At 43.9% G+C, this 21706-nt stretch overlaps 1 long non-coding RNA gene across 1 annotated transcript in view; it reads left to right on the forward strand.

Moving 5' to 3' along the window:
- The first annotated feature begins 278 nt into the window (after nucleotides 1–278).
- LOC146079477 (uncharacterized) overlaps nucleotides 279–21706 on the forward strand; it is a 30670-nt gene continuing 9242 nt past the window's right edge. Inside the window, exons 1-2 of the long non-coding RNA XR_014474553.1 lie at nucleotides 279–412; nucleotides 560–616. This is a non-coding gene — a long non-coding RNA (uncharacterized LOC146079477). The remainder of the gene's footprint in view (nucleotides 413–559; nucleotides 617–21706) is intronic.

Consider the following 21706-nt stretch of genomic DNA (forward strand, 5'->3'; position numbering starts at 1 on the left):
TATATATATATATATGGGATTGTATGTATGTCTATATTTTTAAAGTTTAACATATTTGCAGTCAAGCAATACAATCCCCATTCCAAGTTGTTTACAGAAGTGTACTATTGTGACTTCTAATGGTGTCACTCGGTTCCATTCCCCAAAGCTACTAACAGGATTCACCGGGGATGCAGCTATAGCTGCGGACATGAGACTATTTGTTCAGTCACTTTCAGTGAAAAGAGTTTTGAAATGTGATTTGAATGGACAGCATTTTCTTTGTGTAGTTTGGTAAATAACACACAGAGCAAAGTTAGTCAGCAAGTTGAATAGTTTCTGCATTCTGATTCTTTGCTGTTCTTTTGTGCTATGTCTGATAGGATATTTCCAACACTACAGTAATTAAACTCATGGGCATGCAGAATGCACTGTAAGTAAAGGCAGAAGTCTACATTTCATTTAGTTTTATGTTATTTATGGTGCCAAATAATTTTTAGTGGCACCAAAGTAAATGCATTTTAAATTAAAATAGGTTTTTTTTAATGCTGCTATCCTTAAAGCAATACCTGTTTTCTAGAGAAACATCACAATGCCGGGATGCCTCCTTCACACTGATCCAAGACTTTTACCAAAGGTAAGACGGTTGTTTTATTTATGGCATATTAATTAGAAAATTATAATTAGCGTAATAACTACAACATACTAAAATATAATTATTATAGTGTATATGTGCTTACTATGGCTTGATCAAAGTATACTGTACAGTATGTATTCATTTTTCTTTTAACTACATTGCTGCGTGTGAATAATATAATGAGAAAAGGTCTGGGTATTAGCTTAAAATTTAAATATATTTATTATTATTTACAAATATAGCGATTAGTGTTAAAGCATATACAATGTTCCTGATTGGTTTTCTGGCTGCATTATGTATTTCTCATGTATATGCTATGGTAATTACAATCACTAGTAAACACAGACAGTAGGAGTAACTGATTCACTTTTATGGTTTTAAATTTAAAGATGTTTGGAAAAGAAAGTAGCATTTAAAGGGAGAACCCAGAAAAATGTCTTGAAATGCTGTCAACTGTGAGGCTGATTTAGAGTTGCACGCATAACTGTATTGCACTCATAACACCTGCACAGATACAAATGCAGATAATTACCTGTAAGCATTATGCTACTGCAATTCCCCTATCCATACACTTGTTCAAACAGCAGAAACGTGTATCCGGCCTTTACCTGGTGCAACAGATGTATCTGACATCAGATGGATCTCTGCAGTACTATTTTTCTGGAAGATTAGATCCAGGAACTCTGCATAAACACAACACTTACTAAAAACAATTCTGACTACTTGTCTGCATGTGAATGCCGTGTTACCACCTTGTTGGGTCCATTGAGTCAGAATTGATACAAATGAGATGTGTACTGCTTGAAATCATCTGTAGATGTATGCATTTGCTTGGGAGCAACTTTGAATCAGCCAGCGGTGGTACATCCTGCTGCCCATCGTGCCGATGCTCATTGCATATGTACTAGAGATGAGCAGTCCGGATTCCCCAGAAAAATTACGTGATTTTGGTGTTTTTGACCAAATCCAAATCCAAACTATTCACCGCCACTTGACAAAGCCAAATCCAAATCCCGGCAGCTAATCCAAATCCAAATCTTTGGCCCCGGCGCTCATCTCTAATATATACTAACAAATGTGATGAGCAACCCAAAGGACAGCTCTCCCAATAAGATCTGCCCTTTGCTATCCCTGCCACTGCCTGGACTTCCATGTTTCTAACGGAAAGTCCAACCATGCATGTGCAGTGTAGCTGGCGGCTGCGGGGCATGTTGGGAGGGATATCTGTTGGAGCGTCACTGTGATCAAGCCTCCCCAGCGAAACACGTGTCAGACGTGAACCTCGGGACTGGAAAAAGAAGGGGATAAACAGCGCACCAGTGATGAGAATCGATTGAAAGATTTATTTATTTATAACAATGCATCAATAATGATAGTGAACCTCGGGACCACCCCCTGACGTCACCCCTCACTTGGGAACTCCGTCCTCCATAGACGCCGCAGACGGATCATCCGACGGCAGCTGTACAGCTTCCATGCTGTTATAGCGCCCGAACGACGCCTTCCCGCCTGCCCTGAGTGAAATCCTTCCGCAGCCGGAAAACATTGGGCAGACCGGACAAGAGCCAGCGGGCTCTGACCCGCCAGGTACCCCACATCCATACCCACTCCAGTCTCCACACAGGCTTTCTCCCTTTGTGGATACCCTCTCCTCACGAAATGCTGCGCTGTCGATATCCATTTATCACCTTCTCCAGTGCCCTTACTTACTGTTATCTTTGGTATTAGTACGATCTCTCTATTACCAGCATTGTTACCTGTTATAATACCTGCATACAACCAATGTTGGGATCCATACCATACTACTTGGGTGTAAACAGCACACGTTAAAAGGGACACCTATTGCAGTTCCCTCACCTGTGTGCATACTTAACCTTTTGTTTAATTAGCTGAGCGATTACTTGGTTGTAAACAGCACACGATAAAAGGGACACCTTTTTCAGTTCCCTCACCTGTGTGCCCACTTAAACGTTCATTTAACTAGCAGAGTGATATCTATGTCTATGCTCACAAATCTCAATGGACATCTCAAAGTCCACTCGCATTGCAGCCTGAGACGCATTTGTGCCAAACCATTCCTAATTGTATCACTGTTTTCCATGGATGCTTCCTATATCCAGTAAATACTAGCACAGCAGTAATTACTTTATTTGATGCTTGAACAGAGTATCCCACGCAGGAAATTTTAAATGCACAGGATAACTTCGGTCATATAATTTATTCTAAATCCATTTTCTGTGTTAATTGTCACTGTATTTCTGTCACCATCAGTGCACTTGCTCTGGGACTGGGATTTATTTTACTGTCCCTCTGTGACTGACTCAACACAGAAATGTACCACACAACCCCCAAATCTACTCTGGTGTTCATGTAATTCCTTCATGTCACCAGTTAGACCTACCGAATAGGGGGGGGGGGGGGGCACATTCATCCCTCTACCAAAGGCCCCCATCTCTTACCTTTCTCCATACCAACTTTTCGGTCTTCTATTTCTTGAGCTGAGCACTACCAGGTTATCACTCTCAACCCCCATCTGATATTATTATATGATGGAGGATAGTAAAAGGACCTGGTTATTGCAATAATCTCAGTATCTGTCACTTCTTCTACTCATCACTCTCTCATCCACAGTCAGACTAGACCCATCCTGCAATACTTCATGTAACAGGTTGTGGTCTCTTGCTGTCCCTGGAAAGCAGAAGTGACTGTCGGTCCAACATGTCATCCCTGTGTTGTTCCGCCAGATAGAGTATACGACCATACATTACTGAGCCGCCTGATCTCGTCTGATCTCAGCAGCTAAACAGTTATTGGCCAGATCAGTACCCATTGGGGGACTGATGGGGAATATCTGGTGTCGTATCAGTAACAGGTGACCGCACAACATCAGGTACCTCAGGAAAGACCATTGTTCTATCCTTATTCTCCCGCTATCCTTCAAAACTGGTAGCAGGTACCTATCTATCAGTAATACCCATTTGCATTATACTGTATTGTATGTTACCGACTTAATTTTCAGACGTTCGACCAAATTGGGGGTGGTCCCCTAGGTGAAAAAATCTTCGCCAATCAATAGTGATCGTGACTTACTATTATAGTAAATAATTATATTATTGCTTATCATTTGTTTTGTAGAATTGACATACTATCAATTTGTCTGCAATCCTCATATTCTTGACGCCGCCGATCTGACGCGCATATTTATTTTAAGTGAAACCTATTAAAAGCTATATATTAATCTAATCATTTTACTTACTACATCTTTCTATTTGTAATAAGCGTGCCCCAAAAACCTGTTTTGTTCTCCCTTTGTCCCCCCTTCTGGACATCCACTCTTTATACAGGATCCGTCACACAGCAGTGCTGCAAATAGAAGCCCATAGGCTTCTATGGGGTTACGCCAGATTTTTTTTTAGTACATCCCGCCCTTCCTGTTTTAAGGTATATCATATAGAGGACGTTGTATCAAGACTTGGAGAGAGATAAATTACTGGTCAAATCAGATCCTAACTGCCTGCTACAGACTGTGTTTGAAATTAAATTTATGAGCTCATTGGTTCGTAGTTTATCTCTCAATCCACTTTAACACTCTCCAAGGCTTAGTAAATCTGGCCTATAAAGTTGTTAAATGCTTCTTTCAGAGTTCTAAATAACTGTCAATAGCAGTTTTGTATTTTTTTTATGTAATGCAACTATGCTAACATGTAAGTACTGTATATACATTTAGAGTAATGTTTATAAGACGTACTTATTTACTCAAGCATTTCACTGACATCCACTGTTAAGCTTGTTTTGTATTTCGAGCTGTAAAGACAATGGTGAAGCACTTTGAGTTGGGTGCCGGGTGATGCGGCGCGTCATTCCACGGGGGGCGCCGGGGGAGAGTTCGCTCACTTCCATCCATGCCTGGTGCTCACCGGGTGAGAGTTGTCGCTCACCTCCATCCAGAGGGGGACCTCCTGCTTCTAACTTCTGCCCTCCAGTGCAAATGCCTAAAGCTGCCTAGTGGTGGCGCTGGCCCTGGGTATTTAGGATCCATGTTGATAAGGTTGTGTGGATTGTAGGGAAGTGTTGGAGTACATGTGAGTTATTTAGGTTATTGGTGACCTAAAAGAATGGGAGGGGGACATTATATGACAAGTAGGGTCATTTGGGGATTCTTATGACAATTCAAATTTATTGGAAATGAAGTGTGTGCTGATGTTGATATTGCATATTGTGTGCTGATGAGTTATATAGGCATATTAAAGTGGATAACAAACTATGAACAGTCCAGTTACTCAATCTGTGTTGTTGGTTTTTTTATAGATAGCATTCATCTCAGAATCAGCGTAGTGTTCCCGTGGCCAGCGTAGTTAGCGTAGTCAGCGTCCCTGTCAGAATCAGCATAGTGTTCCCGCGGCCGCTTAAGTAGTTAGCACGGCGGCAGTTACGTAGTCAGTGTTCCCACGTCCAGTGTAGTTAGCGTAGTCAGTTTCCCTGTCAGAATCAGCATAGTGTTCCCATGGCCGCTTAAGTAGTTAGCACCCCTGTCAGAATCAGAGTACCATAGCGTGGCTACCTGGAGCTTACGTAGTTAGCGTAGTCAGTCAGCATTCTGTCACCACTAATTTAATTTAGTCAGTTATGGCTGCCGAAGCATTAACCATCTTTAACCTGCCGCAGACGAAGGAGGAGTCGGTGTAGTTTTTACAACTCCATTGCTTGCTGCCAGAGACACAGATCTGTGTCAACGGGCATCCTATAAAGGAGCGAATGTGGCGCTGCCACATAAGAAGCTGTAGCAAGAAGGTTAGTCTCCGGGCCGCTCATTGGTTTCAAGGATGTCACCTGACATTTATGACCCTTCTACGGTTCATATTTTCTTGGGCAGAGGAGCTAACAAGCATTACATTTTGTGAGCGCCACCTCATGATTTCCAAAAAAAACCACCATTATTTACAACAACCTTATGCGGAAGGCGTGTACCCTGGATTTGATGTCACAGCCCCAACGCCGGATTGGCGTGCCTGGTAAAATAGTTGAGGGGGATGAAAGTTTATTTGTCCAGCTAAAAAATCATGTTGGACCCATCCTGTCTCAGCAGTGGCTGTTTGGTGGCATATCCCGTGAGACAAGTGAATGTTTCCTAACACCTGTGGCCTGCCGTGATGCCAGCACCCTGATGTCTGCCATCCAGACGAATATTGAACCAGGTACAACTATATACTCTGACTGTTGGCGCGCGTACAACACTCAACAACTTGAGTAGGCTGGTTACCATTATGCGCACGTCAACCAACGCTACAATTTTGTGGACACAGACACTGGGGTTCATACCCAAAACATTGAAAGGCTCTGGGGGTCATGCAAGTGGAGGAACAAGAGACACAGGGGCACTGCCCGCCAATACCTTGACTATTACCTGCAGGAGTTTATTTGGCGCAAAACACTTGGAGCAGAGAGAGCTTTCCTGTGCATTTTACATGCACTAACTCTGATCCGAACAGCTGACAAATCATGCGACACAAATGCAGCTGCTTCAACATCAACTGCAAGGCAATGCAGAAAGTGAAGAATGACTGTTTTTATAGTTTCTTTGACTTGTTATTTGGTATTATTGTACATTGTTCATTGCTTTTTCTTCTTTATTGTTCACTAAAATCCAGTTACCAGTTAATACATTACTGTTTCAGATGTATGATATACCAGCTTTGAATGTTTTTTTCAAACACCCCCACTATCCATGCCAGCCCGAAGCATGGTGAGCGCAGCGAGTCCCGCGAGGGGACGCGTTACGTGTCCTCCCAACCTGTTAATACCACCACTATCCACGTTTATAAGGTGTGGCGAGCGTAGCAAGCCACCGAGCCCGAAGCTTGGCGAGTTCAGCGACCCCCGCGAGGGGCCGCAAAATATATGTGAAGTAATCCGCGTCCCCTCATTGGGCTTGCTGCGATCACCATGCTTTGGGTTCGGTGGCTCGCTACGCTCACCACACTTTATAAAATCAACTCCACGCTGACGTGGATAGTGGGGGGTATGAACAGGTCGGGAGGACGTGTAACGCGTTCCCTCATGGTGCTCGCTGCACTCGCCACGCTTCGGGTTGGCGTGGATAGTGGGGGTTTGAAAAGGAGGCATTTGCCAGTATTTAACATAGAGCACTGGCAAATGCGTCCTTTATTGTGTATGAGACGCACTTGTGCCCGCAACCCCCATTGTGCACGAGACCACGTGCTACCGAACCCCTAACCCCATCTCCCTGCCGCAAGAATTACTGAGACACACACTACACTACATCTCAGGCGGATAGAGTGCCTCTCCGCCGGCGCTTGCATGATCGCCTCTCTGCCGGCGTCTACCAGCGCAGAGGATCTGGCTGTGTGAGAGGCGCTCTGTAGGTTTGCCAGGGACTCCGGGGACAGAGCTGCAGCCCGCGGGGACAGTTCGATGACTATGCTGCCTGACAGTATGGTGACTAGGGCTGCCGCGGGAACACTACACTGACTATGCTAACTATGCAGGGCTGCCATAGAGACACTACACTGACTACGCTAGGCAGCCATTGGGCTTAGCTTAGGCTGCCGCCATGAAACTACACAAGTACCTTAAAAATATATAAATAACTATTCAAAAGCACCATCATGACTAGCAATCACAAATACATTCTTAAGAAAAATATAATGTACAGTATGTCCCAAAGCTGAATTGAACCCTAAACATCCGGAACAGAAAGTAGTAATAATAATAACAGAACATAGTATTTTGCGAAGAAGATGCTCATACAGCAGTGCACACAGTGAGCTCAGCTATCCATTGTAGCCCAGCAGGTAAGGCTACAGTATGTGCTGTGCCTGGGGCTTGTATACTGCTCAGGACAGACTTTTTTTAAAATTCAACTAAAAAGAGAGAGCGCACTTAATATATCAATATATTTAATTAATAAAAAGACACATTTTAAAACAATTAATTTGTGAATAGATATAACATGATAAATAAAATAAGAATCAACTTTTTAAATATCGCTCAAAATTTATCCAGAGGTCAAATGTCATCAAACTATAGCTCCAATGCTCTTACCCACTTAAGTCCTTGTATTGAAGGGGGAATGTGTATGTGGGGAGCCTCCACTGTGTAATTTATAACAATTGTGTCCAGAGATAAATTGTACCAATTTGAGGCAGATTAAAGGCAAATGTCGCTAGACCAAATGCTTCCAGGCACTTTGTGTCTTAGACCAATGGACAATTTAAGTTGGGCAATAATTTTCCCCGTTCTTTTTTTAAATTCCACTGTTATTTTTGTACCTTAATATGTGTATATATCTACACATTGCTTCCACTTTTGTTGTGTATGCTTAGCTCTGTAAGGGTGGGCTACACTTGGCATATATTTCCCCACTGAGTAAATGGTGGCTGGCCAAATTAAGCTCAGTAGAGTGCCGAGAGAGTAAAGAGCTCATGTTCACATGTACTGTAGTGTGATTGTTTGTCTCACTGCTTCTTGCTTGATTGAAACACCACCTGTCAATGTAGCATAATCACATGCAGTGGTGACACAAGATGTGGGGCTTTATCACATTCCAAAAGTCACATAGGGGAGCAACACAAACTGCATGTGCGTACCGGCCAGGGATGGCCACCAGTGCATTTGCCATTGCCAATGGAAGCATTGATGGTTTTACTATCGATGGTCATCTAATTTCTGTGGCTGATTGGCCCATGGGCCAATCAGAATCTGGGGAAGGGGCTTCATGGGTGTTGGAGGTGGGGCTATGCTCCGTGTCCCAGCACCTTGAGGGGTAAAAAAACAACTATTCGGTTATGCTGTGCCATCAATGGTGGGGAACAATTTGGTTCTTCCCCTCCATTAAGGACAAAACTATACTAAACTGACCATAAATCATCGATAATTATTAATCCCTGATGGCCATGCTGAGTCCCGGCCAGGGTTAGAGGGGGAAGTTGGTGTGAGTGCCCTTTTGGATTTTGGACTGCACCCATATTTGGAGCTGCCACTGCAGTCGTTAGACTTTCATGATGTGCATGACTCTCATTACACTCACAATACCAGCACTCGACTAACATACAGTCTAACAACATTCTGCTATGATCTCTATGGTCTATCATAGGTAGAAAGTAATACTTTCCACCCCAGCTGCTGTAGGACAACTTAGCATGCCCTTCCACATGTTTGCTAGCAGAGCATGCAGCATATGCTAAAACTGTGAAGAGGCATGCTGGGATTTGTAGTTCAACAGAAGATGAATGATTGCTTATTGCCCACCCCAAATGGACAGTTAGTTGCAAGTTTGCAAAAAGATATGCTGTGTTGTTTTTTTATATAATTTTATTTTACATTGCATTCTTTCTTTTTATTCCATATTACCACCAGAGGTCAGTGCAGTGCACAAATACAATCACAGTTGCAATATTATTAGCCAAATCACAGCAGCTGTATTCTATGTCAAAAACATATAAAAACAGAAAACATTTAGAAAAAAAAGTAATGTACGGCTTGCAAAAATCAATTATTTTCAGTAATATGTGTGACAGGCTCAAAAGTGCCAATATTCTAAATGGCAAAATCAGCATAGTTGTGCTTTAAAATAAATGCAATTTACAATAGAGATGAGTGTGTCCGATGGGCCCGGATCCGAGCGCAGTTCGGGGATTCCCGCCCTCCCCCAAGCACAAACTCAGGCAAAATGTCATCATTCTGTGTCCCGTTAAGTACTGCCGTTAAGTCCAGTGGGACAGCCGTATACAGTAAGTCAGTGTTACTGCCATTATGTCCAGTGTTACTGCCAGTAAGTCCAGAACTGCTTTAAAGTGCGGTGGGACAGCCTTATAAGTCCAGTGGTACTGCCGTTAAGTCCAGTACTGCCGCTTAGTCCAGTGCAGGGCCAGTACTAGCCACTCAGCAGCAGATGCAAAGCAGGGAGGCGCTGTGCTGGAGAGGCGCCATCCCCGCTTTGCTATTCAGCTGCCTTCCTGGACAGCTATTGTTGCTGGCTGCCGCTGCTCCTGTTAGCGCTGGCAGCGTGAAACAGAAGTGGAGTGGTGCGTGCGCCCAGCTAGTGCTGCACAGTTCAGCAGAGCGGCCGGGCAATTACTATACAGGTATGCTGTAGAAGTTCAAATAGTCAGCCAGCCAGGCCAGCAGATGGCGCTAGTCAGCTTGGACAACATGCTGCAAGCTGTCAGCCACTCACTGGTGCACTGAACTCAGAGGAGCTGTTCAGGAGGCTAGGAGGAACGTTTCAGCCAGGGCTAGGAATTGTAAGTATAACGGGGCTAGGCTGGGCTGGGTGGTCTGTCTCTCCCCAGTAATTACTGTACATGCCTAATTCCCTGCTTGGCTCCTATGCTTGTCAGACAGTTAAACTCTCCTGTGTTGAATGCAGCCAGCCCAGAGATCATGCATGTATGACCTGAACTGCATGAAGGTCTGACAGGCAGGGCAGGGGAACTACAGGTCCCATTATGCCCTTATAACTTGTATCAGGAATGTATTGCAGCTAGCTTACACATACCTCCCAACATCATACCTCACAACATGACCCTCTCCAGGAGGGACACAATGCTCTATTGCACTTCCCTCTTAATGTATGATTGCCAGCACCTGTGTTGAAGCGCCTTTCTTATCAATTAACCAGTTCAACACAGGTGATGGTAATCATACATTAAGAGGGAAGCAAAGGAATAGAGCATTGTGTCCCACCTGGAGAGGGTCATGTTGGGAGTAGGGTGGCCAATTCCGGGATTGGCGGGATCCCGGGATTTGGCCCCCAAAACGCTGGGATTTCAATACCGGTATTTCGGGATTAGACTGCACATGCGTAGTCTAATGCCGGGCAGCGTCTGAGTGGGTGCTCAGCAGCTGCCCGGCTTCTCCTGTTTCTCGTCACGCTGCATGCAGTGTAATGTAAATGAGATTGTGAAATGGGGGTACTATTGTCAGGCCATAACACTTCCTAGTGAGACCTCACCCCTTTTGTTCAGCATGGGGGGGGGGCACAAATTTATAGTTTGCAGGAGGGCACCGAATACCCTAGCACCGGCCCTGGTCCAGTGTTACTACCGTTAAGTCCAGTACTGCCATTAAGATCAGTGAGACAGCCATATAACTCCAGTGTTACAGCTGTTAAGTCCAGGACTGCCGTTAATTCCAATGGGACAGCCGTATAAGTCCAGTGTTATTGCCTTAGGTCCAGCACTGCCGTTAAGTCCAGTGGGACAGCTGTATAAGTCCATTGGTACTGCCGTTAAGTCCAGTGGTACTGCCAGTATGTCCAGAACTGCTGTTAAGTCCAGTGGTACTGCCGCTAAATCCAGTGGTACTGCCGGTAAGTCCAGAACTGCTGTTAAGTCCAGTGGGATAGCCATATAAGTCCACTGGTACTGCTGTTAAGTCCACTACTCCAGTTAAGGCCAGAGTTACTGCCGTTAAGTCTAGTACTGCCATTAAGTCCAGTGGGACAGCCGTATAAGTCCAGTAGTACTGCCTTGAAGTCAAGTGGGACAGACGTATAAGTCCAGTGTTAATGCCGTTAAGTCCTGTACTGCCGTTAAGTCCAGTGGGACAGTTGTATAAATCCAGTGGTACTGACGTTAATTCCAGTGTACAGTCTAAAAAAAATAAAAGGGATATTTTTTAATCCGCCACATATTATTATAACTCCATAAAATAATGGAGAACAAAAATTTGGAGGATAAAATTGTGAACCACTTCCTCCTAGTGCTGAAGCTGCTACCACTAGTCATGACATAGAACAGGCCTGGCCAACCTGTGGCTCTCCAGGTGTTGTGAAACTACGAGTCCCAGTATTCTTTGCTGGAGTTTTAGCAATGCCTTTGAGTAAAAATGCAGCATGCTGGAACTTGTAGTTTCAGAAAATGTGAAGATCCACAGGTTGGCCAGGGCTGACATAGAACATGAAATGCTAGCAACATTGTCTGCCAAAGCTAATGCCCAATGTCATTGTAGAGGGCTTGTAAAATCCAAAATGGCATATTGGCAAGCCTACATTTCTCCTCAAAGATTTACATTTATTTAATTTTTTCAAGTTACATTTTTAGTAAATGCGATCGCATGCGATTTCACCTGATTTTGTACCTGTTCATAACCCCACTATTCACTGTGCATGGAGTTTATTTTATATAGTGTGGCGAGCGGAGCAAGCCACCAAGCCCGAAGCTTGGCGATTACTTTACATGTAATCCATGGCCAGCGCAGCGAGCTCCGCAAGGGGCCACGGAATACATGTAAAGTAATCCACGTCCTCTCACGGGGCTCGCTACGCTCGCTGTGCTTCGGGCTCGGTGGCTCGCCACACTATATAAAATCAACTCCATGCATAGTGGATAGTGGGGTTATGAACAGGTACAAAATCGGATGAAATCGCATGCGTCGCATGCAATATCGCATCTGCCGCCGTGAAACTAAACAAGTACCAAATAAATAAATGTAAATCGTTTAAGGAGAAATGTAGGCTTGCCAATTTGCCATTTACGACACTGAATGGTAAGGAACAGCTAAGGCCCTTGCCTATGTTCAGCTTCACACAACGATGTCCTCCCCCCCAGCTAGAAATTTTAAGGGAGTTAAGCTGTCATCAAAAACACAGCAAACAACTGTGCCTTCTAAATATATGGTATCACAAATCCCCAAGGAGAGTCCAAGGGTGTTGGTGTTTGCAATGCCTGACCTTCCCATCACTGTACGGGAAGAGGTGACTCTTTCCCCCATTTGCAGCACTCCCTCTGCATATGCTGGAAGAATCACCCGCAGTCCAGTTCCTGATTTTGAGATTGAAGGTGTTAATGTTGTACACCAGGAGGAGGATATTGATATTGATATTGAGGCTGGGGCTGAGGAGGAAGCTGATGAGGAGACGAAGAGAATGCTGCAGATGGTAGAAACATAGAAACATAGAAAAGTGACACCTACTGTCAAGGGCGTAACTACCGTAGGTGCAAGGGGTGCAGCTGCTATGGGGCCCAGAGCTGAAGGGGGCCCATCTTTACTGTCTAAGTAATATGTTTTACAGACATTTATCACCATCAGCTGCTAAATAGGGGGCCCTTACGACCTTTGCTATGGGGCCTACGAATATCTAGTTATGCCCCTGCCTACTGTAGATCCCTATCTTCCTCAGTAGTTTCCATTATAGTGCCATTTATACTATATTTAGTCTTTGGGTTTTTGAGACCCAAGTGCATGATTTTGCATTTTTTGGCATTAAACTGTAGTTGCCACGCTCTTGACCATTCCACCAAACTACCTAGATCATCAATCATTTGTTTTACCCCTCCTGGTGTGTCTACCCTGTTGCATACCTTTGTGTCATCTGTGTCATATTTGTGTCATGGTGATGTGGTTTGCTTAAATGAGGCACTGGGCAAGACAATTGTTGTATGTGGGATGCAAAAAGCTGTCGCTGTGCCTGGGCAGAAGACCAAAAAATCCACCTCTTTGGTCAGGAACTATTTTTATTCATATCTGGACAACAACTGTGTCACTATATGTAGCTTATGTAACGCTGCAATAATTTCCTCAACAGTGACAGGAGCATGCAGGAAATGCTTGCGGTGCCCGCAAAATTGTGGGACAGTTTTGCCATTCTGCCACTGCCTGCCTAAGACTGAAGAGCCATCAAAAACTCCTCAACCTGCCCTGCCATCACCTCAAACAAGAGGTTGTCACATGCTGGAACTCCACCCTCTATATGCTGCAGAGGATGGAGGAGCAGCAAAAGGCCATTCAAGCCTACACAGCCACCTACGACATAGGCAAAGGAGCAAGGTTGCACCTGACTCAAGCGCAGTGGAGATTTCCGTGTTGTGCAAGGTTTTCCAGTTGTTTGAACTTGCCACATGTGAAGTCAGTTCCAACACCGCCAGGTCATTCCCCTGATCAGGCTGTTTCAGAAGGAAAAAAAGAAGAAATAAGTGCAGCGCTGCGTTGAATATTCATATAATAAAATACTTTTATTAAAAAATGATAACAATTTTATGGCCAACAATGACAGACAAGACTTACAACATTTAAAAACTTGATTAGTCCATTCCCATCTCAACCAACTGGTTAGTTAATATTTGTTAGATGCATGCAAAAAAGGAAAAAAATTATATGAATGGAAATATTCCTAATAGGTTAGGATTTAGAAACAGTACTTGCTGTGCACATGCAGAATTAGAGTATACTCATAATCGTCTCCAGTTTTGGGGCATAGATGGAGCAATCTTTATGGCTTTTGAAGAACACGCTGTTTTCTCCGACCTTGGTGTTGATGTTATTTTACCTGGTCATATCCAAGAACCAGCGCTTCGTGTCTGTCGCCAAATAGTATCCCCTCTGACCTCTCTACGCGTTTCTCCGCCTCGTTTGCACGTCTCAGCGGCTTCCTCAGGAGTGGTGTAGTTTGCAGACATTCACTTCCGCCTTTTTATGGCGGATTACGGGCCGTCTGCGCATGCGCCCGCACTGCAGGTCAAGCCTCGATTCCGTTTACTGCAGCCTTACGCTATGCAGCTTCCGGCTGTGACGTCGCGGTGACTATCACTCGCGTGGCGCGCCTCTCTTACGTCTGGCTGCCGGTTGTCATGGCGATCAATTTGTTTGTAATCCTCTGTACGATTTTTACGTCCGGCTATGTTATCTTCCTGCCGGTTGTCATGGTAAAGGATTTATTTGTATTCCGCTGCATATTCGTCACAGACCAGTATATTGTCCAATGTATATGGGAATATAAAACACAGACGTATTTAGACCACCGATCGATTTGATTCAAGATGAGGAATTCACATATAACATATAACAAATAACATATATTTAAAAAATACAATAAAATAATCATAATTAGTAACTTTTTCTCAAATAAAATAATAGAGCGAGATATGTCCTAAAAAACACTAGGTAACTTATTGGAAAAAAATCGCCGTCCAATAAGTTACCTAGTGTTTTTTAGGACATATCTCGCTCTATTATTTTATTTGAGAAAAAGTTACTAATTATGATTATTTTATTGTATTTTTTAAATATATGTTATTTGTTATATGTTATATGTGAATTCCCCATCTTGAATCAAATCGATCGGTGGTCTAAATACGTCTGTGTTTTATATTCCCATATACATTGGACAATATACTGGTCTGTGACGAATATGCAGCGGAATACAAATAAATCCTTTACCATGACAACCGGCAGGAAGATAACATAGCCGGACGTAAAAATCGTACAGAGGATTACAAACAAATTGATCGCCATGACAACCGGCAGCCAGACGTAAGAGAGGCGCGCCACGCGAGTGATAGTCACCGCGACGTCACAGCCGGAAGCTGCATAGCGTAAGGCTGCAGTAAACGGAATCGAGGCTTGACCCGCAGTGCGGGCGCATGCGCAGACGGCCCGTAATCCGCCATAAAAAGGCGGAAGTGAATGTCTGCAAACTACACCACTCCTGAGGAAGCCGCTGAGACGTGCAAACGAGGCGGAGAAACGCGTAGAGAGGTCAGAGGGGATACTATTTGGCGACAGACACGAAGCGCTGGTTCTTGGATATGACCAGGTAAAATAACATCAACACCAAGGTCGGAGAAAACAGCGTGTTCTTCAAAAGCCATAAAGATTGCTCCATCTATGCCCCAAAACTGGAGACGATTATGAGTATACTCTAATTCTGCATGTGCATAGCAAGTACTGTTTCTAAATCCTAACCTATTAGGAATATTTCCATTCATATAATTTTTTTTCCTTTTTTGCATGCATCTAACAAATATTAACTAACCAGTTGGTTGAGATGGGAATGGACTAATCAAGTTTTTAAATGTTGTAAGTCTTGTCTGTCATTGTTGGCCATAAAATTGTTATCATTTTTTAATAAAAGTATTTTATTATATGAATATTCAACGCAGCGCTGCACTTATTTCTTCTTTTTTTCTTGTACTGGTCCTTTAAGGGGTTTGGTAATTTCCCCTTTTGGTGCAGCTGCAGTGTGGAATATTGTAATCAGCGCTCACTATCAAACTCCCTTTGTTTCAGAAGGAGCTGGAGAAAGTGAAAAAGGAGCGAAAGCATTGCGATTCCACAAAGCATGTAGCTCTTGTGGATGAAGACCTTCATATGCTTTGTCAGAATACAAGGGTGGTCAGTCTATTAAAGTCAGAGGAATACATTCTGGCCACCATGCTTGATCCTCGGTTTAAAGCATATGTTGTGTCTCTGTTTTGGGCGGACACAAGTCTACAGCGATGCTAAGACCTGCTGGTTAGGAGACTGTCATCTGGAGTGGAATGTGATACGGCAACAGCTCCTCCTTCATTTTTTCCCACACCTGGGACTGCGAGGAAACAGCTAAAATTTCCTACCCGACCCACTGGCGGTGCTGCAGGGCAGGCAGGAGGGAGTTTGGGCATCTGGTCTGGACTGAATGACCTGACAAAGATTTCTGACACGTCTACTGTCACTGCATATGATGCTGTCACCATTGAAAAAATGGTGGAGGATTAATTTAGGGACAGCATCCAAGTAAACAAGTCAGACAGTCCATACCTGTACTGGCAGGATAAAAAGGCAGTTTGGAGACCCCTGCACAAACTGGTTCTATTTTACCTGAGTTGTCCCCCCTCCAGTGTGTACTCCGAAAGAGTGTTTTGTGCAGCCAGGAACCTGGTCAGCGAGCAACGTAGAAGGTTGCTTCTACAAAATGTGGAGAAGATGATGTTCATCAAAATGTGATGATGTGATGATGTTCATCAAAATCATTCCTCAATGAAGACCAGCAATTTCCTCCAGAGACTTAAGATGGTGGATTCAAGCAGTGATGAATTGATAGTCTGTGAGAATGAGAATGTAAGTACTGAAGGGGGTGAGGAAATGGAGGATGAGGACGAAATCTTGCCTCTGTACAGCCGGTTTGTACAGGGAGATATGTTTTGTTTCTTTTTTTGTGGGGCCCAAACAAACCAATCATTTCAGCCACAGTCATGTGGCAGACCCTGTCGTTGAAATGATTGGTTTGTTAAAGACAGTGTGCATGTTCTATTTATGCAACATAAGGGTGGGTGGAAGGGAGGACAATTCCACCTTGTACCTCTTTTTTGTTGGCATTATGTGTTCTTTGTCGCCTAGTTTTTCAAACTACCATCCTGTCTGCCGCTGCAGATGGGCCACGTACAGTATTTGTGCCTCCTAGTTGTGTCACTTAACATAGTCATCCAGCTACCTTGGTGCAACCTTTTGGATTAAATTCAACATTGTGAGGTGTGAGGTGTTCAGGATAGACTGCAAATGAGTGGAAATTAATGTTATTGAGGTTAATAATAGCATAGGTGCAAAAAAAAGAAAAACCCAAAATTCTGCAATTTTTGCGATTTTTATGTGTTTTTTTTTTTTTTTTTTAAATACAGATCCAAAACACGAAACCCTGAAGGGTGGTGTTTTGGAAAAGATCCAGATCCAAATCACTGCCGGAGATACAGATCCAAAACACGTTTCATGACACACTAAGGTAGGTATTCAATGGGCATTCTAGTGGGCGGCAGCAAATCCTGTGTAGGATTCGCTGCACTTTCGCCGCAATTCTCCCTGCAGGGCGATTCGCTGCGCATCCGCCCGTTCGCCCTATTCAACGCGTCAGGGGCTCTCTGCCCCTGGCGGCGAATTTTAACCCCCCCCCCCCCCCGCCGGGGAGCTGGGGGATGGCTGCAGGCAGGGAGATGGAAGCCTCCCTGCCTGCGCCGGACACTGTGGGGGTGAAGGAGGGCTGTCGGGGACACAGGGAGAGTCCCCCAGAGCTGGCAGGGGGCTGTGCTAGGGAGCCGCTACACTCACTGGTCCCGATCGTGCATATATAATGATCGGGACCAGTGTGCAGTGAATAAATGAATATTAATGAGCGGCTCCCGGCTCCTGCCCCCTGCTGGCGAATGTGTAAAAAAAAAAAGTTTAAAAAATAAAATAATAATTAAAAATATATTCATGTGCTGCAAGCACATGAATAAAAATAGCTTGCCCTGATTTTTTGACACCAAAAAAAAAAAAAAAACGCTTTCTTTTAAAAGATCACATTCCAGTTCACCTAAAAAAGATGACGCATGTAAAATTCCCTGCAAAGAGAAATGTCACGGACCCACCGGTCGCCTGCTCCGATATGTCAATCTGAGCAGCTCCGGCTGTGACTGGGGTTCACTTTGGACACTTGGGTCCTTTCTTTGAGGTACACTGCCACCAGCCAAAACCTGATTTTAGCACTTGAAACTGCACAAGGGGCGGCTTGGCTCGCACCTGACCACACAATACAATATAAACTAAGGTAACGCTGACCACTCTTCTGAATCATGGCGAAAATCAATGGAGAATGCAGTTCATTTGAGCATTGAATACACTCTCGGCGAATCCCAGTGAAAACCCCATTGAAATACACCAGCGAAATGGAGAACTGTCCGGCATTCACTGTTCGCTTTCGTCGAACAGTGAACATTGAATAGGGTGAATCATATTTTCAGTGAAAAATATTCACCGCAAGGAGTGAAAACAGCCCGATTCACCGAAAAAAACGGTGAATCAGGAGCATTAAATACTAGCCTAAAAGTGGCTGGTGCACATCCCTATAAATAAGTAGAAGTTCAATACACTTTATAACAAGGAACAAATATATGTTAGGCACAACATTGCACAATTAAACTAGTAAATTACCATATACAACCACAAGGTGGGAGTGTTGTGCAATACTTTACACAGCATATAGATAATCTTTGGTTATGAAAATTAAAGACAAACTAAAACCTTATAATGTAGGGAAACTAAGTATTAAAGAGGAAGGGCTCGATAGCAAAATACCCTGATGGAGAAAGGGGCAAAGGAAGAAGAATAAGTTTGTTAGGACAGGGTAGCCAAGCAATCCCGGCCACAGGTCTGCAAAAGGCAGGTTATTTCAATGGAAGGTTGGTCTTCAGCAACAAATATCTGGTCCGATCACAACAGAAAGCCACTGAAGACACCATGGAGAGTTTGTAAGATCAGGGAGCAGGACCAAGGAAGACTCTGGGCAGTTCAGCTTCACTTCACCTGGTTCTCACTGGGTTCAGATAAAAAAATCAGCACAAAAGAAACTTCCACACTCATGCCCAATAGAACAAGCAGGAAGCAGGAGTCCAGTTAATGCTGAAGTGGGGCATTCAGAAAAGGAGACACAGATGGTATTTGTTCCAATCCAGGACACTACAAACTGCGTGCCGGAGTTAGGAGATAAATGGCATGTAGTTGTTTAAAGAAAAGGGCATGCAAGGAGGACAAGGAGAAACCACCAGTCAGGCAAGAGTGGCAGACTCCCAAATACACTATGAGAGAATACAGATGGGTATGAGCGATATAGCTGTGGAGCAGGTATCGCCGAATGGAGAACATGTCCGCAGTCTCATAGGTTCTCTGCATGGATAGCCAGTCTTTATTGTATTACAGACCTTAGTGGGAATCATGGGATATTGGGTAGGGAAATATTTTCCCCAAACCTTAGGTAGTAGTGGGGGAAGTGGGGGGCAACAAGGAATCCCTTTCACACCAGTAAGAGCAGTTCTAAAATGCAAATTTCCCACCTACAGGAAGACCACAAAATAAATTATTTAAGGACACTACCAACAGAAAAATGCAAATTCTTGATTTCAAATTGGATAAGACATCCTTCAAGTGGCAACCCATCAAGAGCTGAGACTGTAATAGTAGTAACCATGGGTACGAAAGGCACCAAATGTGTTGGAAAAAATGTGAGTGCAGGGCACTGATTACAGACTGAAGATATTCAATATTGATTGACGCTTGAAAGGAATTACTTGAAGAATGGACTAAACCTATGGATGCCATCCTTCTGTCTCCTTGGTCCTTGCATGTCCCTGTTCCCATGGGCAACCAGAGACAAAATGACTACTGGTTCCTTTCCTCAAGAGACAAATTGAAATGACCTACTGTATCTCTATTGGTTCCACTTTCTCTGTGGACAGAGAAGTCCTATGTTTATATTAGCTGTAACTAATATTCTGCACTTGGTGATCTACTGTAATTGAATGGCCAACATTATCAAAGCATCCAGAGTAGTGGGAGCAAGATACTGTACCAAATTATGTTTAATTAGATACAGTAGTTTAATTTTGTTTTATATTGGGTGCAGAGAGTAAGATCATTGCAATTAATATCAATGGCCCACCTGAAAAACTCAGCACAGAATTGTTCAATGGATTTGTTTTGATGTCTAGCTTCAGCTGATGATACACAATGAGCATTGTCATATAATAATCCCAATGATAAGCAAAATACTGTACATCCACTGGTGAAGAGCAGCTGTTTAGGGGCATGAATCAAAGCTCAGCTTTGGCTATCTGCTTGCACAAGCAAAGGCAAATTTACTCTCTAATGGACAGAACCATGTGCACTGCAGGGAGGTCTCATGTAACATGTGCAGAGAGAGTTAGATTTGGGTGAGTTATTTTGTTTCTGTGCAAGGTAAATACTGGCTGCTTTATTTTTACACTGCAATAGATATCAGTTTGAAGTACAAACCCCACCCAAATCTAACTCTCTCTGCACATGTTACATCAGCCCCACCTGCAGTGCATATGGTTTTGTCCATTAGAGAGTGAATTTGTCTTTGCGAGTGAACCAGAATAACCCCCTATGGAGGTGCTAATATTATTTAGTATGGAACCTACTGTACAGAATGGTTCAGGATAGTCTTTACTGATAGCAACCGCCTTTCGCCGAGCTACAGAATTCACTATCACTTAAATGTCCTGTAGTATAGTGTTGCAGATAGTAGCAGGAGATGGAGCACATGAGGAAACACCCAGACCAATGGGACAGGGCAAACTACAAGGAGAATAGTTAAGTAATAGGCAAGGTTTAAAGTAATTTAGTATGAAGAATGATCAAATGGCAGGCAACGGTCTGGGCAGGCTGAAGATTGAAGCAATGGTCAATAATATACAGTAAGCAAGATTCAAAAATGCAGACATAGGTCAAAGGATGGATCCACAAGCAGAGGTCACACACAGAGGGTCTTATAATAAACTGAAAAATACAGGAGCAAGGTGAGAATGCATTGCATGTATGAACATGAATACTGATCTATCAGCTCCTGGGTAGAAAACATGTGATCAACTCATGGTTGCAATTGCTGAGGATCAACTGTGACTTGTCTGCAGTAAGGAGCCTAGCACGGCTAATTAATTAGCTACAGAAGATTTTCTTTCCTCTGAGGAAGGCAAGGTGAACTATGGTTGCAGAGCTAACTCTGACCACAAAAGCCAAAACTAAGCAAATTTTAAACTATATGCTGCGGATAAAAAAGACAGAACAAAACATGCGCACATACATGCAACACACATACATGCACCAAATATATATGCAACACATACATGCAACACACAATATACATTGATTAAATGCACACTACAATCAGTGGCATCACTAGAATTGGTGTCACCCAGTGTAGAAACTCATGGTCTCACCCCCCCCCCCCCACACACACACTTTCTGAAAGACGGAGTGGATGCTTGTGCACACACACGGAGGCGTGATGCCAGTTACACACACATTGCGATGCTAATTACACAATACACCGCACTCTGTGATGCTAATTACACATTATGCCGCACACCTTGATGCCCATTACACCCCACACTGTGATGGCAATTACCCAATGCTCCCCACACCGTTATGCCCATTACGCCCCATACCATGATGCCCATTAAACATATGCCCCCACAGTGCCCCCACAGTGCTAGACACACATAAGCCCCCACAGTGCCAGAGACACATATGCCCCCACAGTGCCAGATAATCCCCCACAGTGCCAAATACACATATGCCCCCCACAGTGCCAGAAACACATATGTCCCCACAGTGCCAGAAACACATATGCCCCACAGTGCCAGAATTTCCCACCAGCAACTCACCATTGTTGCTGTCTCCATCTGCTGCTGGGGAGGGGGGGCGGGAGAGAGCACAGTACATGCCCCTCCTGTTGTCATTTGTCTCCTGCTGCCGCCGCACTGCTTCGAAGGGTAGGGGATCGCTCAGCGCAGGGCGCAAATCTCCATCCCCCTCACTGTG

This window comes from Crinia signifera, chromosome 5 (genome assembly GCF_055691185.1).
Source record: "Crinia signifera chromosome 5, ASM5569118v1, whole genome shotgun sequence".
In the NCBI taxonomy this organism is placed as follows: domain Eukaryota; kingdom Metazoa; phylum Chordata; class Amphibia; order Anura; family Myobatrachidae; genus Crinia; species Crinia signifera.